General features: G+C 39.6%; 1 protein-coding gene across 8 annotated transcripts in view; it reads left to right on the plus strand.

Annotated features, from left to right (window-relative positions):
* Positions 1-19,838, plus strand: part of ATG7 (autophagy related 7) — a 289,420-nt gene that overhangs the window by 7,797 nt on the left and 261,785 nt on the right. For 3 of the 8 annotated variants that reach the window (XM_037050601.1, XM_037050667.1, XM_037050656.1), the window contains exons 3-4: positions 516-624; positions 14,645-14,705. The exons of 3 other annotated variants lie outside the window; for them this stretch is intronic. The gene's annotated coding sequence lies outside the window, so the exon portion shown is untranslated. Of the gene's footprint in view, positions 1-515; positions 625-14,644; positions 14,706-16,040; positions 16,044-19,838 lie in introns of all 8 variants that reach the window. 2 more of the 8 variants (XM_037050620.1, XM_037050628.1) reach the window with 2 other exon arrangements.

Genomic DNA, 19,838 nt, shown 5'->3' on the forward strand with positions numbered 1-19,838 from the left:
AATAAAATACAGTAGTCCCTCCTTATTTATGGGGCTACTGTATTTACATTCTGAGAACCCTAGTGGATGCCTGCAACAGTGGATAGTACCAAACCCTATATATATAGTTTTTTTGTATGCATACATACTTGTGATAAAGTTTAATTTATAAATGAGGCACCGTAGGAAACTAACAATAACTAATAAAATAGAATAATTATAACAATGTACTGTAATTAAAGTTGTGTGAATGTGGTCTTCCTCTCTGTCAAAATATTTTATTTACTCACTCTTCTTAATGTGAGATAATGTGAGATGATAAAATGCCTCTGTGTTGAGCTGAATGATGCAAGCTACCATTAGGATACTGTTGATCTGATTTTATTTACGTCAGAAGCAGGATCACCTGCTTTGGGTAATCCGATATCATTGAGCTATGATGACGTTGGTGGTTGATGTCAAGAGCAGGTGACATCAATAGTTGAGAATCCTTGATCATTGAAGGTTTTTTGTTGGTTTTTTTTTTTAACTACCAGGTGGGTGGCATATACATTGTGGATATGCTGGACAAAGGGATGATTAACAACCATGGTGGGATGGAGCTGGACAGTGCAAGATTTCATCACTGTACTCAGAGAGCAAAGTGTAATTTAAAACTTTGAATTGTTCTGGAATTTTTAAATTAATATTTTTGGACTTTGGTTGATTCTTGGTAACTGAAACTGAAAACTTGGTAACTTTTACAGTAGTGGATGGGAGCACTACTCTAAAAATAAATTGGACAAGACCAAAGACTGAGCCAAAGACTTAGCCCTTTTCTTATTAACATTAGTTCATTCCTTAACCAACATTTTTAGAATAAGATTATTTTGTCAGTTCTTAATTCCTCTAATTATGTTAGTATTTAATTCCTACATCTTCATCTGGGATATCTGGGGCAGTCTTGTCAGAGACCTTGCTGAGGTCTAGATAGCCTCTATCCCATGTTTATGGTTCTTCTGTGGTCAAGGCAGAAATGCAATTACTCTGTAATGCCTGTTAAAGAAACCATAGTGGCCTTTTGCTCTTACTCAGAACTGCTGCATACAGCTGAGGGGGTTCTGTTTAGCTCATAGCTATCATGGATGTAATTTTGTAATGGCAATTTTTGGACAGACAAAGGTAAAATGCCTAGAGCTAACTTAATCAATAGAGTCTAATGATTTTCTAAGAAAAGAAAGTAAAATGTCTTGAAGGGGTACAATATTCTGATTGTACAAAAGTGCCATGTGTATTAGAGTGGCTCATATAACACCTTTCCTGAGATCTCTGTTTAATGGATTACAGAATCCATCCTTATTCTCATTTTCAGAAACCAAGTATTTGAAAATCTGAAAAAAAGTTGGCTTGTCCCAACTTTTTAGCACTTCTCCTATTTTCTAGGACTCCTTAAAATTCCCTGGAAATCAAAACCACAGAGACTGTTATTCTGAAGCAAGCCTTCATTTTTCAGCCAGCTTTTAGGAAACTATCACAGATTTTAGTTGTTAGTTGACATGAGGGCTCCCCAGTAATTCAGATGAATCCAGGTGGCTGTCCCTCACGTACAGAATGGGACCAACATGTCTGTTGATTGATGGAGGTAACAAAAAAGACTCAAAAGTAGAAATACTGTTCTCTATCATCCTTCTCTTTTCCCTTTCCCCTCTTTTCCAGATTTTTTTCAGCTTTCAGTCCCTCATAGGCACCTCATACCCCACAATGCTAGTATCTAGTGTGTCTATTCTTTAAAAAACAAATCAACAAGCAGGATATAACCAGAGACATTGAAATAAAGAACAAACTGACAGTAACCGGAGGGGCAGAGGAAGGGGATAATGTGGGGGGAAGGGGAAGAGTCATCAAGGAACATGTACAAAGGACCCATGGACAAAGCCAAAGGCGGGTAGGATTGAGGGTGGGAGATGGGGGTGGGTGGGGCTGGGGGAAAATGGAGACAACTGTACTTGAACAACAATATAAAAAAAACAGGCTGGATGAGAGCAAATTATTTGTGAAGGTTTGGGTTATTACAACAGAAGGAAAAGAAAATACAAGAAAAACAACTCCCAGAAGTAACAAGTGAGAATGTAGGTTTTAGCTTGAACACTATGGAGGTGACTGATTGACCTTCTGAAGAAACAAATGCCGATTCTGTAGGGGTAGGTGGCTCACATGGACGTGAGAGGACAAGTCGTCTGTAATAGCAATTATCCTGCCTGCTTATATGGCATCTGTTACCACCTAACAGCACAGTCACAAAAAAGCCATTTCAGATGACTTGGTGTTCTTGTGGAGACATCAGTTTGGCTCAGGGGCATCTTGACTTTAATGCAATTTTTAAAAGGAATTGAGGCTTCTGAACCCAGCTGATTCCCCCATAGGAGTCCTGAGTTTTTATTTTCACGTAAAGCCTAATGTAAGTTTGGAACATCCCCCTCTTCTTTTGGAAGGGAAGGCTTTTTAAATCCCTTTCTTTAACAGCCTTGCAAATTATTTCCAAAACTCATCAAGTTGCACGAGCATCATTAGCCAGCAGAACGTGCATTGGCTCCATGTGCCAGATGGGGCCTCTCCCCACTTCTGGCCATCCCCACCTCCTTTTTACCCAACAGCAGCTAAGAACATGTACTCCTTGTCAGTGGGAGTTGGTCATGTGGTTTAGTGCTTATTTTAATGACTGCCAGAGCTCGCAGCCCCACAGCTGGGAAAATGAGAACAGAAGCCTGCTTCATGTGCTTCATTTTGGCCCAGAGAACCTACTTCTGGTCCAAATTGTGGTTATTCTGGCTCTTCTGCTAAGTAAATGGCCCCGCGTGGCCTCAGAGAAATTGAACACAGAGTACTCCTAGCCCCTCAGAATAGGGGTGTCCAACCTTTTGACATCTCTGGGCCACACTAGAAGAAGAAGATTCCTCTTGGGCTACACGTTAAATACACAAATGCTAACAAAAACTGATGAACCAAAAAAAAAATGTCCATGCATAATTTTTGTGGTATCAGCCACCACAGATAAGCAAAAAAGTCCTCTCATAATAACCCTAATTATGCAGCAGCCCTTTCCATAATCTTTTAAAATTGTCAAGCAGGTCCCAAATTTGTGATCACTAATATAGAAAATGTACATATCTAAGTAATAAAACAGTATAAACCTTAGTAATAAAACTAAGTAATGATTTAAGTAAATTTATGATTTTGTATTGGGCTGCATTCATAGCCATCCATCCACATGTGGCCCGAGTTGGATACTCCACCTTAAGACTTGTCCCCTGGACTTCCCCTTGATCCATAGCAAGAGACCATCCATTTCATTGTAATTGAATCTCTGTTGTGACTACAGTGAAGGGAGGTGAGGCTCTTATGAGGTGTGAAGCAGCGGGAATTTCTCTAGTGAGCATGGGGAAGGTCAGCCACATTAGACACTGTTGTGCGTGGGGTTGGTGCAGGGTGACAAGAAAAACAACAGTTACTGTTATTGACTGCTGGCTGCATGCTAGGCACCATGACATACACCACACACATTCTTATTTAGCCCTTTGAACAACCTCCTGGGTTGGGTGTAATTATTCCTATTTTGCAGATGAGGAAATCTAAGCACAGGAGATGACATTACCTGCCCAAGGCTACTCAGCCAGTGAGAGGTGGAGCTGGAACTCAAAATTGGGTTTGTCTGATTGAAAACTAGGCTCCCAACTACCTTAGCTTTTAGCATTTTTTCTCTGAACCATTCAAAACTCCCCTGCCTTCCCCAAGCAAACAAAAACCCGACAACACACATGGAAAAATTATAGCGAGAAATATTTTTTTAGTATAGTCAGGCTGGTCTGTTTTTCTGCCCTCTCTCTACGGGTCTAGTTTTCCTAAAGACAGATTTTGTTGTGTTTTTTTTTTTAAGTCTCTGATTGCTATTTATTTATTTTGCCAATTCCTCATTTCAGAAATCCTACATTGGCTTAATATTTACTGTGTCCAATTCTGTTGGTCTCCCATGGAGGGAGAACAGTTGGGCAGACTCCAGGAAGCACTTCTATTCCAATTTTATAAGCAGCAAAGCCAAGATACTTCCATCTCTAGCATCCTTAGTATCAAAAAGCTAGAAAAATGTGTGGAAGTGATATTTCATTTAGACTCCTTATTTAGAGCAATGCATTTCTCTTCACCAAAGCTAGGTTTAAGTGGATCATCTGTTAACTGTTGGATGACTACATGGAGGTTCTTTGTAGGATTGGTATAGCTTGAATATTGGGTTTTCTGTTCTACTTTTTTGTTTAGGTATAGTGTACATATAGTAAAGTACACTCATGTAAATAAACAGCTCATGAACTTTTACATATGTGTGTGCCTTATAACCATTTACAGCTCCCCAGGAGGGTTCCTCATGGCCCTTTCTAGTCAATAGCTCTACTCCACACTGTAGTTACTATTCTAACTTCTATCATGTTGTTTTCCCATGAACATATCATAGGCTAGGTGTGTGTAGGCACTCTTAATATTTTACTTTGGAACAATTACAAGAACCTTACAATGGTAAGACAAAGACCTTTTGTATACCCTTCTCCCAGAAACTCCGTTCAGATTTCGTCTCAATAACATTCTTTGTAGGATTCCGTCAGTCCAGGATTTGGGTGTTGCCTCCAGTCTTCATGTCTTTTCTTATCTTTCACTCTGGAACGGTTCTTTAGACTTCCTTTGACTTTTAAGACTTTGACAGTTTTAAAGACTACAGGTCAGGCAATCCTAGCCATTTTGTAGAATATTTGTTAGTTTGGATTTATCTAATATTTCCTTCTGATTAGACTCAGGTCATATATTTTCAGCTGAATGCCATTGATATGTTCTTTTCAGTGCGTTCTGTTGGGTAGCGCACAGTATCTATTTGTTCCATTACTGTTGGTATTACCCTTGATCCCTTCATCAAGATGCTGTCTGTAAGATTTTGTTACTGAAGGGTCACTTTGTCTTTCCTTTGTAATTAATACTTTTTTTTTTTGGTGGAGAGATACTTTGAGACTGTGAATGTAAACTTTTATATACCTACTGTCAGGAAGAAGTATTCTTTATTACTTTTGTATTTGGTTGAGGAAGTTTTCATTTGAATTGCTTCAAACATGCCTATTTCCTGTCTTCTAAGATGTTAGTCCTTAAAAAAATAAATAAATAATAGGTTTAGAGACCTTTCAGGCCATAGGGCTTACCTCCATCTGTTCTTGACTTCTTATTCCAACCTCCATATTCCATGGTAATAACCCTGGAGTTTGTCCTCTCAATCACAGAAGCCTGGGTTATTTTTTCCTCTTGTTTCTCTTGGGGTTCTAGAATACATTTTAAAAGGCTTCCAGAATTCATCTTAGTAACATTTGAGAGCCATTCTGCAAGGGACTAAGGTATATTGAAAGGAATATGAGTCAGAATCTGTATTTGTAGACGTTACAATTGGATGGAATGGAGGCAGATGGATACGCAAAGAGTTGAACCATACTACTAAACGTAGAGGTAGCTTAGAGACAGAGGTGATGAACTATAGCTGATGGGAGGAGCATGAGAGGAATAAAGAGAGTGAGAGGCCACTCCAGGAAGGTTTTCTATAACAGATAACCTTTGATCTGGATTTTGAAAAGTCCCAGGCAGTCACGGGTGCTGGAGTACCTTTTAGACAGAGAGGGCTTTTTTTTTTTTTTAAGGGTTGTGGAAGCAAGACAGAAAGTGTGTTAGAGGAGTACCAAGCAGCTCAATGTTTCTTCAGCATCAAATGTATATTAGTGGTTGCTTCCTAAGAAACATGCTATGGGGTTAAGAGATAGGAGTATGGACAGGCTTAGTCTCACTGTAGTACCCTTTTGCCCTTTGAATTTTGTGTATGTGGGATAATAATTCAGAAAGAAGTAAAATCATTAAAGAAGAAACACCTAACCCAATTGCACAAAGACGGAATGAGAGAGATAAGATTGCCAGCTCAGCTGCTTTGGTGCCAAGAAATAACACCGGGGTGGCACTAGAGAAGCTGGGAAGCAGCCACTGAGGTCCAAAAGAAGGTAATGAAGGAAGCACTCAGCGGTGTGGTCACATGCCTATTTAGGATGAGAGATGCTGCTGATGCAGGCTTCCCCACATGGTACAAGCTTCAATAAATATCAAATGAGCTTCACCTAGGCTTAGTGATGCTGACATATGTGTGAGTGTTTTGTGTAGACTGCATTTACTAGTTCATAAAGATGTATTTGCAGCATGACAAGGCGCATCTTGTAGATCAGCAAATGTGGCCTTGGAATGTGGTCTTGCAATCTGCCTCCCCCTCAGCAATCCTTGCAGGTCTCTACTGCCCTCTGAAAAGAATTTTCCCCAAATGTCATTCTCCCTAAAAACAAAATACATTATTGTCACCTTCAAATAATAAAGAATAACAGGTTTGGGAGGCCATTTAGTTCTGGGGTCAGCAACCTACAGCTTGCAAGTAATATCCTGTGCAGGGCCCCGCTTTTTTTTTTCTTTTGGTGCCATGTATGAGCTAAGAATGTTTTTCACATTTTTCAAGAATTGTAAAAAATAAGGCCCTGGCTGGTGTAGCTCAGTGGATTGAGCACAGGCCTGCGAATCAGAGGATCGCGGTTCGATTCCCAGTCAGGGCACATGCCTGGGTTGCAGGCCGGTTCCCTGCAGGCCAACTCCCAGCAGGGGATGCACCAAAGGCAACCATACATTGATGTTTCTCTCCCTCTCTCCTTCCCTTCCCCTGTAAAGATAAATAAATAAAATCTTTAAAAAAAAAAGAATTGTAAAAAATAAGGAAGAAAATGTGAAGAAACTGTTTTGGCCTGCAATGCCTAAAATATTTACTGTCTGGCCCTTTTCAGGAAAAGCCTGCCAACCCCTGGTCTCGCCTGACTGCCTGATACAGTAATCCTTTGTGCAATGTTACTTGGCAAATAATCATCTAATATACGCTTGAACACTTCCACTGATGGAAAATTTGTTATCTCTCTAGTCAATCTATTTCCTATTTGAACAATTCAGACGATTAGTAATTTTTAAACTGTGCTGAAATTTATCTCACCATAGCATCCATCCTTTGGCCTTTTGGTGGTGGGGTTGGGAACCACTAATATACATTTGATGCTGAAGAAACATTGAGCTGCTTGGTACTCCTCTAACACACTTTCTGTCTTGCTTCCACAACCCTTAAAAGCTATTATTTCATGTCAACATTTACTGAGGTAATATATTCTAGATGCTGTGCTAATTGCTGAAAAAAGATGAGTAAGACATTTTTTTTTAATCAAGGATCTCCCAGGTGTTATTTCTTGGCACCAAAGCAGTTGAACTGGCAATCTTATCTCTCTCATTCCGTCTTTGTGCAATTGGGTTAGGTGTTTCTTCTTTAATGATTTTACTTCTTTCTGAATTATTATCCCACATACACAAAATTCAAAGGGCAAAAGGGTACTACAGTGAGACTAAGCCTGTCCATACTCCTATCTCTTAACCCCATAGCATGTTTCTTAGGAAGCAACCACTAATACACATTTCCTGTGGGGATTTGACGTTAAAGAACAGCACAAGCACAAGGTTTAGGCCCATTTGGACTGAAACTTTTAAATCCAATGGCACTTTCAAAAAAATCTTCTATTCCTAAGTTGCTTAGCATGATTTAGTTTTATTTTCATAAAAGCTTGAAATTTGCATCAAGTTTGGGTGGTAGACACAACCCTAGAGGGTCCATATTGCTAAATCACCCAGCTGCTTTTTCAGCTTAATCTTGACTAGATGTTTTGGTTACTGCTGTCTGTCTTGTAGATCAGCAAATGTGGCCTTGGAATCTGGCCTTGCAATCTGCCTGTCTTATACAACTGGGATTCTTGCTCATGACAGCATTGAATCCTCATCAAAGCCTTTCCTCTTTTAGTGGATGTTACAGGATCCCATCTTGTGTAACTCCTGGGTTTCACATCCTGAATATGATAGAAATAGTTTGAAATAAAATTGAGCAATACTTATAATGATGTCTCTGTCAGTTTCTTTCCTTGATATATCTGTATGTAATGTCAAAGGTTGATAGAACTAACCTTTTAGCTTTCTAAGCTAAGCGGAGGCCAGAAGTCTCACCTGCACTGTCTAGGGTTATATAGACAAGCCTTAATTTTTAGGAAGCAGGTAATGTTTGGAATAAGTTAATCACACATAGATTACTTTGCACCAAGTAATCACTTCCTACTCCCTCCTTAATTCCCGCTGCTCATTACTTCTTTAATTTTCCCTTCTAGTTTAGGGAAGATGGTAATGCGACATAGATGTATAGGAGTCCAAGTGACACATTTATACTTGAGTATCCTATTTAGATGTTTCTGGCAGATTCACATGTTGCTGCTGTTGCTTAAGACCTTCCTCTTTTCTTAGCTTATTGAGCAAAAGTGCAACAGCTGAACAGCAACCATATCCTTTTGTGAAATAGGCTGTTGGGTTCTGTTTGGAATTTCTCAAAGACCAAATAAGTCAGAAAATATTTGAAGGATGTGCTTCATACAAATTACTTTCTTAGTATGCCTGTCCTTTATCTTCCAAGTGATCGTCCTGAGTCACTTTTCCTCAGCTGCTGACATGCTGTATGGAGTAGAGTTTTCTCTTTTACCTCCAGCACTGGTAAAATTCCATCTTGATGGCCTCAGTAGGTCATCAAAATGGTGAAAACAGGTTGCTGTAGACTTTTAACAATAAATTGTGGGTGACTAAAGCGTGTAGGGGCCTGATTTCAGATGAAATCCGTTTGTACCACCATCTGCTACAATGTTGAGTTCCATTCATATTGTGTGATTGCTCTGGTCACTGTCTTTTTCTTTTGACTCAGTTGTAGAGGAAGTTAGTATGTAAAGGTTTTTTCAAAATAACTGGTTATTTTTTAGTATATGTGGGGCCGATGAGCAATATAAATGTTGTGGAAAAGCAGAGGTGCTTCTTCCTTCAAAAATGTATAGTATAGTGATGAAAGTCAGAGCTTTGTAGGCATTAGACCTGGGTTATAAACTTACCTCTTCCACTTTCTGTGTAAGGGCACGTTACTTAACCTTTCACTTCTTCCATTTTTTTTTCTGTAAAGTAGGCTTAATACAATAACTTTGGGGAAGTCATAAATAATGTAAAGTGTTTTGTGTAGTGCTTGGCACCAAGTAACATTCAGTTAGAATAGTTACTATTACTGCTACTATTACAGTGGTCCTCCCTTATCCATGGTTTCATAGTTTCATCTACCTGTGGTTAACTTCATTCTGAAAATAATTCATAAGTTCTAAATTGCATGCCATTCTGAGTAGTGTGATGAAATCTTGTGTCATCCCACCTGGGACATGAATCATCCTTTTGTTGAGTGTATCCATGCTGTATATGCTACCTGCCCGTTAGTCACTTAGTAGCCATCTTGGTTATCAGATCCACTGTCTCGGTATCACAGTACTTGTGTTTAAGTAACCCTTATTTGTACTTAACAACGGTCCCAAAGTACAAGAATAGTTAGTAATGCTGGCAATTCAGATATATGCCAAAGAGAAGCCATAAGGTGCTTCCTTTAAGTGAAAGGGTATGAATGTATAGGAAAAAATGTGTGTGTATATACACACACATATGATTCAATACTATCTGAAGTACTTTACAGAAGTACTAAGTAAAATAGGACATATCCGGGAAAGGGAGCAGGATTTTGGAAAAGGTATGTTTATGTTTATTTTCAGATTTGTTGAGCTTGAAATGTCTGTGAGAAATCTAAATTCTGGCTTCCCAATGTATGTTTGGGAATGTATGTTTGGAGGTTAGCACTAGCATACAGTCCTGGAATTCATTGGTATTCAGATTGATATTGATATAAAATGAGTAATTTTGCTTTTGGGAAAGTTCATAGTCTAAGGACCGGCTAAGCATGGAAACTTTAAAAAAACAACAATAGAAGAAAATATGGAGACTTCTGGTCAAGATGGCTGTGTAAGTAAACATTGCTCACCTCCTCACACATCAGAAATACAACTAAAATATAGAACAACCATCACTCAGAACTGTCAGAAATCAAGTTGAATAGAAGTCTGACAACTATGGAATTAAAGAAACCACATCCACCCAGACTAATAGGAGGGGCAGAGATGCAGAATGGGCTGGTCCCACATCTACATGTGGTGGATAAAAATTCAGGAGGGATATCTCAGGAGCAAGGAGACCCAGCCCCACACCAGGCCCCCCAGCCCAGGGTTCCAGTGCCAGGAAGTTAAGTCCCCATAACTTCTGGCTGCAAAAAACAGTGGGGCTTGAGTCACTGGAAGAAACTTCTGGAGTCCCAAGCAGTCCCTCTAAAAGAACATATACACCTACTTACTCATATTCACTTCCTCTGAGCTCCAGCACTGAGGTAGCAGCTTGAAAGGCACCACCGGCAAAAAGGGAGAAACTGCGGTGTTTGGCATCAAGGTGGGAGCTGGAGGACTGTTCTAGCCTAAACAGAAAGGCAGGCAGACACCATTGTTTCTTTTCTGAGCCTTCCCACCAAGGAGCTACAGAGCTGGCAGATGGGTGCCATATCAGAGACTCCATCAACCAGATGGAGTTGCTTTGCTCTGGAGATCCAGAGCAAAGCAACCATTATGCCTTGCTCTGGAGATTCCCTGAGGCTCTTCCATTCCACCCAACTTATGGGCCCACTCAAGCTGTCAACAGAGACTTTTCTATTTGAATGCCTGGTCTTGGCTCATACTTACTATCAAACAAGCAACAACCAGCCTCAGTAAGCCCCCCCACCCCCTGCATATCTTGCCAAACAGCCCCAGTCTGAGCATTATGAGCAGCCAGCCTAGATTCACAGCTTGGCTTCACCTGTGAATCTCCAAGACCAGTACAATTAGCAGCCATCTCAGATTCCTTTATAGCTCATGCAGGGTGGCCCCAGGCAGAACACAGGTGGGGACTGAACTTGGCCTGCACCACTCAGGATACCTCCGAGCCTGCACACCCAGTGGACAGCCACAGACCACACCAAAACCCCTGCTCTTGCACAGTTGATCCTCCATGGAGGGTGGAGGTTAGTGGTTAGTGGTCAGTGGTCACAGCCAATCCTGCCAACAGCAACCAAGGCTTAACTACAAGAGGAGGGTGTACTCAGCCCACACAGAGGGCGAATCTTGAGTACCTGGCTTGGGGTATCGGGGAGGCTGTGCCACTGGACCCTACAGAATACCTACTACATTAGGTCATAGTACCAAGACAGGGAATCATAGCAGCTCTACCTAATACATAGAAACAAACACATAGAGACTGCCAAATGAGGAGACAAAGAAATATGGCCCAAACAAAAAACAGACCAAAATTCCAGAAAAAATAACTAAAGAAAATGGAGATAAACAATCTCTCAGATGCAGAATTCAAAACACTGCTTATGAGGATGCCGAAGGAACTTAGTGAGGACCTTAACAGCATAAAAAAGATCCAGTCAGAAAAGAAAGATACACTCATTGAAACAACAATTTACATAGAAACAACAGTAGAGTGGATGAATCAAAGAATCAAATCAATGATTTAGAATACAAGGAAGCAAAAAACAACCAATCAGAACAAGAAGAAGAAAAAAGAATTAAAAAAAAAAAACACCAAGGATAGTGTCAGCAGCCTCTGGGACAACTTTAAGAGGTCCAACATTTGCATCATAGGGATGCCAGAGAGAGAAGAGAAAGAACAAGAAACTGGAAATCTATTTGAAAAAAGAAAGAAAGAAAGCTACCCTAACTTGGTGAAGGAAATAGCTGTGCAGGTCCAGGAAGCACAGAGAGTCCCAAACAAGATGGATGCAAAGGGGCCCACTCCAAGACACATCATTATTAATATGCCAAAGGTTAAAGATAAAGAGAGACTTTTAAAAGCAGCAAGAGAAAAAGCAGTTAGCTACCTACAGGGGAATTCCCATGAGACTATCAGCTGATCTCTCAAAAGAAACTTTGCGGGCTAGAAGAGATTGGCAAGAAATATTCAAAGTCATGAAAAGCAGGGACTTAAGGCCAAGGTTACTCTATCCAGCAAAGATGTCATTTAGAATTGAAAAGCAGAGAAAGGTCTTCTCTGACAAGAAAAAAACTAAAGGAATTTATCATCACAATCATTGTTATATGAAATGTTAAAGGGACTTATTTAAAAAAAAGAAGATGAAAAAGAAAAAAGGCAATAAAAACATATCTATCAACAATTGAATCTAAAAAACCAAACTAAGCAAACAAGAAGAACAAATACAGAATCAGGGGTACGGAGAGTGTTTTGATAGTTGCCAGAAGGGAAAGGGGTGTGGGAGAATGGGTAAAGAGGTGAAGGAATTAAGAAGTACAAATAGGCCCTAACTGGTGTAGCTCAGTGGATTGAGTGTGGGCCTGTGAACTAAGGGATCATGGTTCGATTCCCAGTCAGGGCACATGCCTGGGTTGCAAGCCAGTTCCCAGTGGGGGACACACGAGAGGCAACCATACGTTGATATTTTTCTCCCTCTCTCCTTCCCTTCCCCTCTAAAAATAAATGAATAAAATCTTTAAAAAAAAAAGAAGTACAAATAGGTAGTTACAAAATAGCCATGGAGATAGAAAGCACAGAGTAGGAAATGGAGAGCCCAAAGAACTTACACACATGGCCCACGTACATGAACAATGGTGAGGGGATTGCCTGAGGGAGTTAGGGGTGCTGGGTGGAGCAGGACAAGGGGGGAAAGTTGGGACAACTGTAATAGCATAGTTAATATAACTAAAAATATAAATATAAAAACTTCAAAAATAAAATAAAATACCCCTCTTCCCCTCAAAGAAATTGCTAGTTGCATTGTGGAGGAGAGAAGAAGGAGCAAATGGAGGCCCAGGAAACCAGTCAGGAGGCCGTTAGGGTATTTTAGGCAGCATTTTAAAAGTGTGGGCACCAGATCACCTGCATGAGGGTCTGCTTCTCCACTGGGCACAGAAGCCTTAGTGCATAGGATCCACAGTTTTTCAGGGGCTTATGAAGGTAGTAGGAGAGACCTGAAAAAGAATGACTGTTTTGAAAGTGCAATATTATAAAAATCCTTTCAAACAATTAAAAGCCGGAAAATAGTTAATATGAGATGAAGGTGTATTTAAATATGTTTGATATGACTTAGAGGTCAGGTCTCCAAAACTTAAGAGTGTCAGTGGCTTAAAGGCATCAAGATAGCATCAAACTTGAATCTGAATCACCAGGGGGCTCTTGTCATTTCTCAGACTCCTGGCCACTCTTCTTTCTCCCCTCCAGCAGGTTTCCTCATTTTTTAATAAGCCTTCAAGGTGGTAAAAGTTTGAAAGTTATTGGTCAGGCATTGTCAGGTGCACCATTCTGCAAATCCATGCTGAGGCAGCAGAGTTTTGAGGGCAGTGTTGCACTGTCCTTTGTGATCAACTAACTTTGTGATTATACAGAAAAATATTTAATTATTATAGTTTCCACTTCTTGTTTTCTATTTGTCTGAGTTTGTTAAGTCCCATTGTGAAGTTTTATTAATTCTTAATTGGATTTCTGTTGCCAAAGCATATTTTTAAATGTGACAAATACATTAACCCTGTTGAAAAACATCCATCTATTAGGAATCCAGTAGCAAACTAAACCGCCCTTGGAGGGACACAGTTGGTTACTTCCCCACGCTGATCTTACCCTTACAGCATGTTCTGTTTTTAACAGTCTGCCTTCAAATTCTACTTTAGAAAGCTACCGCTGAACTCCTTTTAAAAATTAAAATCCAATGGCATTGACAGGCCTCACTTTCTTTTTTACTTGAAGTGTTCTTTGCCACCTGTTATTATTACTCTCTTCAAACTTTTTTATTGCTTTGGGTCAGTGGACAAAAATACCATCCTGGTGTTCCAATTAGTGCTCTGCACTGTCCTTTGTGTGTCCTTTGCTTGTGTTGCTGCTTTACCTGCTGACTGTGGGCATTCTTTCTAGGACAGTGCTTTTTAACCTTGTGCTGTAGAAATTTTTAAAACAAGCAATACCTGACTAGTCAGGAACACCAACCTCTTTCCTCTCAGATTGTCAGATTTTAAAAAAAATCACAACAGGCAACACAACAAGAGCCATCTAATAAAAATTAATCAAAAGAACACTTATTTTTGCCACATTAGCAAAAAGTATAAAATATTTTTTGGTGTGCCACAGAATTTTAGTAATTAGTTTATGTGTGCTGTGAAATGGAAGAGGTTAAAAATCACTGCTCAAGGACTCTGTTGGGCTGTGACTTTTCTTTCTCTGAGTAATTTACAATAACTGATCATTCTCACTTGTGTTTGCTGTTATATCAGTGTAAATATCTCTGGAATTTCTATGAGTCCACCTTCCTAGGCCAGCCTATAACTGAATGCAAGTCTGGGAACCTGCCACTTTGAAAGCCAATATCGAGAGGCAGGTGCTGATGTAAAGAAAAGTGGTTTTATGCAGATGCCAGAAACCTGGAAGTGGAAGGCTTTCATCTCAAAGCTCATCTTGACATCTCAAGCATCTTGGAGAGGTTATATAGGGGAATTTGGGGAGAGGAGAAGGAACTAAGGAATTTCTGGTGACATGCAGTTTCTCAGCTCTGCTCTTGAGTGGTTTCAGGGTTATCTCCTGCATATGTTATTGAATTTCATTGCTCCTTTCACAGTTTCTCTGCTGATATCTGGGAACAGGACATGGAGACAGTGTTTCTGCTGCTTCTAATATGAGTCACTGATGCTTGCCCAATTTCTTGTGGTCAGGGTCATTCCTTAAGCAGGAGCTGGAACTGCTGATGTCTATCAAATACTTATAAGGGAACTTTTAATACATGAATCTTCTATGAATTTTTTAGTACAGCTTATTCTATAATTACCACCTGATGAGTGTATTGTGTTTACTTCAGTTACTGTTATAATTCCTCACTGTCAATTTTACTTCATGTCTGTGGAGCTGTTGATGTCCTCTGAGTCTTCTGGGGAAATGAAAAACTTTAGTCTTTTGGAAAGCAAAATTTGGTGAGTTAAAAGCAGTTATATATGTTTTATAGGCATCTGTTGAGCAGTTATAATTTTTCTGGTGTGAGAAAACAAGTTATCAGGAGGTTTAAAACAATAAAGACAAGCATTATAAAGAAAAGAATGGTTAAACCTAAATTAAAATTCCTTCTAATATGGACTGGAGTCCTTGTGGTAGCCATGAAAATAGACTAGCAAACCAATCTTCACTTCATTCAGAGAGGGATGTGATGGTTCAATGTTTGCTGAAGCCAGCTAGCCTGTTGCCTGATTTTGGTGGTGCTTGTTTCCTCCTGGGGTGTCAATGTAAGTATAGCAAGAGGAGATGATGGTCATGCAAACTCATCTTTGTTCTGCTATTATGTAGTCTAAGGCAATTTGATTCTCTAAGACAGTTTTAGCTAGAGTCTGGAGATTTCTGAATATTAGCGAGTAAGGTTGGCAGTTTCATTGACTATGGTGATTAAATTCTTAGAGAGATTTCAAAGCATATGCTGATGTGCAGCTACTCCTCCCCAGGGTAATAGAGTACATCTAAAGAAATATTCACCACCATCTGGGATTTCTCTGGGGAGATCTCAGGGCATTTGGGTGAATGTTGATTGCTTGCTCTGGAGTCCCATCTGCCCAAACTGATTTACTTACTTGCTTGTAGATCTAAGGAGGGAAGTTCTCCTCTGGTCCCCCTGACCAGGTTAAAAACATCTGGAATTGGAATGCATGCTTTGAAAGGCCCTATAGGTGAAGCTGTTGTCTTTAAGGAGAGACGACAATTTAAGCAGTTGTCCTTAAGGAGAGATGACGTGGGGAGGCAATTTACAGAGTGAGTCCCATCCCTGCAGAGAGATGGGGCATTGAGGAACCTGAGAAAGCTGGGTGATATACTAAGATCTCTTTTTATTAAGAGTTGGCATTCTAAAGGCTGGAGAGAGGCTTGTTGCTGCCTTCATCTCATTATCCTTATGACAGAGACTGTTGTGGTTTTTTTTTTTTTATTCCCAGTTTGGTGTATGATACAGGGTATATGGCTCACATGTCTACTAAAAGTCAGTCACCTTGTTCCCCACTGCCAGTTGTATCTGGGGCTCCTGTGGGGAAGTAATGATGGGTTGGGAGGTGTCAAGAGGAGCTTTGGGCCTCCTCATTCACCATTCCAGTTCACCATCTGCCCATGTGTCTCTTCTTATTTATTTTTCTTTTTTCCACGCCTGTTGCCAACTATCTGAGCTTTTTGCCTTGGTGACTTTTTGCACATGTATTTGTCACATTTAAAAATGTGCTTTGGGACTTCCGCCAAGATGGAGGCATAGGTGGAAACACTGTGGGGACTTAACAAACTCAGACAAATAGAAAACAAGAAGTGAAAACTAAAATAATTAAATATTTTTCTGTATAATCACAAAGCTTAGTTGATTACAAAGGACAGTGCAACACTGCCCTCAAAACTCTGCTGCCTCAGCATGGATTTGCAGAATGGTGCACCTGACAATGCCTGATACACCAACTCCTGGTGTATCACCCTAGCTTCGATCTTTTCTGTGCATAAGTAAAAAAGTAAAGCTTTGAAGACAATTAACTGAACTAGAGCTTAATATTCATAACTGTGTATTATAGAGTGTATTGAAACACAACTCTCCCCCTCAAAATCACCTTCATTTTTATCAAAGAGCAAATCAAGGCCAATTAATTCACTGCATTAAGTCCAGTTTCCATTCAGCCTGATTATTTGCATAAACACAACAGAACACGCAGGCAGTGTTTCTGCTAGGTCTGATGTGAGTCACTGATGCTTGTCCCAATTTCTTGTGGTTGGGTCATTCCTTAATTAAACCGGAGCTGCAACTGCTGATATCTATAAAGTACTTGTAAGGAAACTTTTAATATTGGGTTGGCCAAAAAGCCTATTTAGTTTTTTCCTGTAAAATAAGACACATTTTTTATTTTCACCAATAACTTCACTGATTTGTCTATTTGGAGTATGTTGGCTATGTCTTGCTATTGGCTTCTAGTGGGTAGAGGCCAACATCTTCTGCTAAACATCTTCTACTGCATAAGACAGCCTCACAGCAAAGAATTATTTGGCCAAAATGTCAATTTACTTTGTCAAGAAACTTTGCAAACCATTTTTGACATGTTCAGTTAGTCACAGCACCTTCTCCAGACACTGCATAAATCTGATTATGCGTTTCAGTTATATTTTTACTTTTCTTAAAGCATAATACTCTGAAAATGTTGCATATTTTATCCCATCTTTAGTATCAAAATGGCTGCACAAAAATTCACCAATTTTAGTTTTTTTTAATGCACACTGATATGACAGCTGTCATAATACAGTCTAACAAAAATATTTTGAATGAAGTTAAACGAAGTTAATGAAGCTAAGCACTACTAGAGCCATTGTACAGAAAAAAAACTCAATAAATTCTTTGGCCAACCCATATATAAATCTATGAGTTTTTTTAGTACAGCCTATTCTATAATTACCACCTAATGAGTATATTATGTTTACTTCAATCACTGTTGCAGGCCCATTTCCTTGGACCAGCTTCACTTTACCTTGCTATTTTCCTTGTTGAACAGGTCTTTAATTTATTATTACCTGTCTGCCTCTCAAGTGTCTTTCTTTTGTGAAGCTGCCATTGTCCTAGCCAGGGGCTTTTTCCTCTTGTCCAAGATGCCAAATGTGGTCACCTTTTCTCTGAAGACATCCCCAATGAGAGTCTTGTTTTCATTCTGGCTTCCTTTGCTCTAATCTAGATCTTCATAAATTCTTAAGCTCTTAACTACTTTTCCCTATCTGCCCCCTTCAAAGCTATTTTGTCACTGCAGAATTCTGCCGCTGGCTTCCTACTCTAGAATTCCTCAACCTCACTTCTGAAACTAGAACCATTCGGTGTTGCAAAGTACCAACCCTCTACTAAGAAGAGCTAGGCTCATTCTTCTCTGCTTTTACCACAGTGGTTCCCTCATTGTTCTTGCTCTTTCATCCGTCTGTCCATCTTCCCTGCTCATGCGCATCTTTTTTTTTTAACATAACTCAGTGCCCAACTCCTGCAGAGAAGCTTTCTCTCTGTGCTGCCCCACACTCCTTGATTTTTAGCACTTTTATGTAATACTGACTTTGCGTTTTTCCATATAGGTACTATCCGTCCAAAGCTCCTTATCTCTAATTCTAAAATCCAACAACTGGAAAACTGAAAGCTATTTAATAACCTTGGCACAAAACTCGGGAAAACCTCTCTGAGTGGATGTGAACTGTCTTTATTTATTTATCTTATCTATTGTGACTGTTTATACATTCTGCTCCAGAAATATGAATCTGGTTACGGTGAAATTGGACAGGATGGAAAGTGAAGGGAACTTATCTACCTGCATTTTTTTGGAACGGCCAAGTTTCTCTAGTATTGTGCTTCTCGGACTGGGTTACCTGTACCCATGAAAGTGTGCAGGGAACATAGGGAGTTCCAGTGTATACCTGCTTGATCGCCAGGAGGGTCAAATTTATTTGACGATTTGAGGGAAAGTATGAATATTAAAGAAAATGTACTAAGGTGCAAAAGACAAAAGGTGAAATTTTAGAGAAGCGAGGGTACTGATGTTAAGTGGGAAGAAATGTGTTTATCCTCCTTGGCTTGGGTGCTCAAGCACTGTTCTTATTCATAACTCAAACAATTTGCATTTTTGTGTTTCCAACTGGCTGGATTCTGGGTTTTGTACTTGTAAACTTCTCTAGGACCACACAGGATGGCAAAAACTTCTGAGACTATGACTATGGGGAAGAAAAAATAACACTAGTGCACCAGTCAGACTGATTTGAACAAGCAAGGACGGTACACAAAGGTGAAGGCCAGGGTTATTTAGAAAAAATCAGTTGTGTCCTAAGGAGGCTAAACGTGACAACACTGGCAAATTACGCAGGTTGGTTTCCAAAGTTGTGTCTTAGGTAGCCCAAATACCTCTCATACTTTTTGTTTGGTTGGTTATTTTTTCTCTCCATTTTATTGATAAATAATTGGTATACATTCTTGTATAAGTTTAAGGCACACAGCACGGTGAATGATTACCACAGTAGGTTCCACTAACTTCCAGCTTCACATAAGGATACAATAAAAAGAAAAGGAAGAAAAAGGAAAAAAATTTTCCTTGTGATGAAAAATGTCAGGATTGAACTCTGTTAACAACTCTATGTCATGTCATATAGCATTGTTGCTAGAGCCATCATGTTGAACATCATATCCCTAGTACTTTTTATCTTATAACTGTAGCTTGTACCCTTTGACAGCCTTCCTCCAGTTGCCCCTATCCCCACCCTCCTCCTCTGATAGCGAGTCTGATCTTTTTTTCTATCCGCTTGGTTATTTTTTCTAGAAAAAATATCCAAGCAGATATAAGTGAATCCACATATAAGTGAAATCACACAATATTTGTTTTTCTCTGACTTATTTCACTTAGCATAATGCCTTCAGGGTCCATCCATGTTATTCAAATGATAGCATTTCCTTATTTTTTAAAGTATATTTTATTGATTATGCTATTACAGTTGTCCCATTTTGTCTCTCTGCTTTATTCCCCACCTGCCAGCACCTGACTCCCACTAGATTTCCCTCCCCACCCTCAGTTTATGTCTGCAGGTCATATTTATAAGTTCTTTGACTTCTCCATTTCCTATACAATTCTTAACTTCCCCCTGTCTATTTTGTACCTACCGTTTATGCTTTTTATTCTCTGTACATTTTGCCGCATTCACCCCCTTGACATCCCCTGTGATAACCTTCCATGTAACCTCCATTTCTGTGATTCTGTTACTGTTCTAGTTGTTTGTTTAGGTTTTTTTTTGTTCAGTTG

The sequence above is a fragment of the Sturnira hondurensis genome, unplaced genomic scaffold, assembly GCF_014824575.4.
Source record: "Sturnira hondurensis isolate 20B ecotype Veracruz unplaced genomic scaffold, ASM1482457v3 Scaffold0000867, whole genome shotgun sequence".
In the NCBI taxonomy this organism is placed as follows: Eukaryota; Metazoa; Chordata; class Mammalia; order Chiroptera; family Phyllostomidae; genus Sturnira; species Sturnira hondurensis.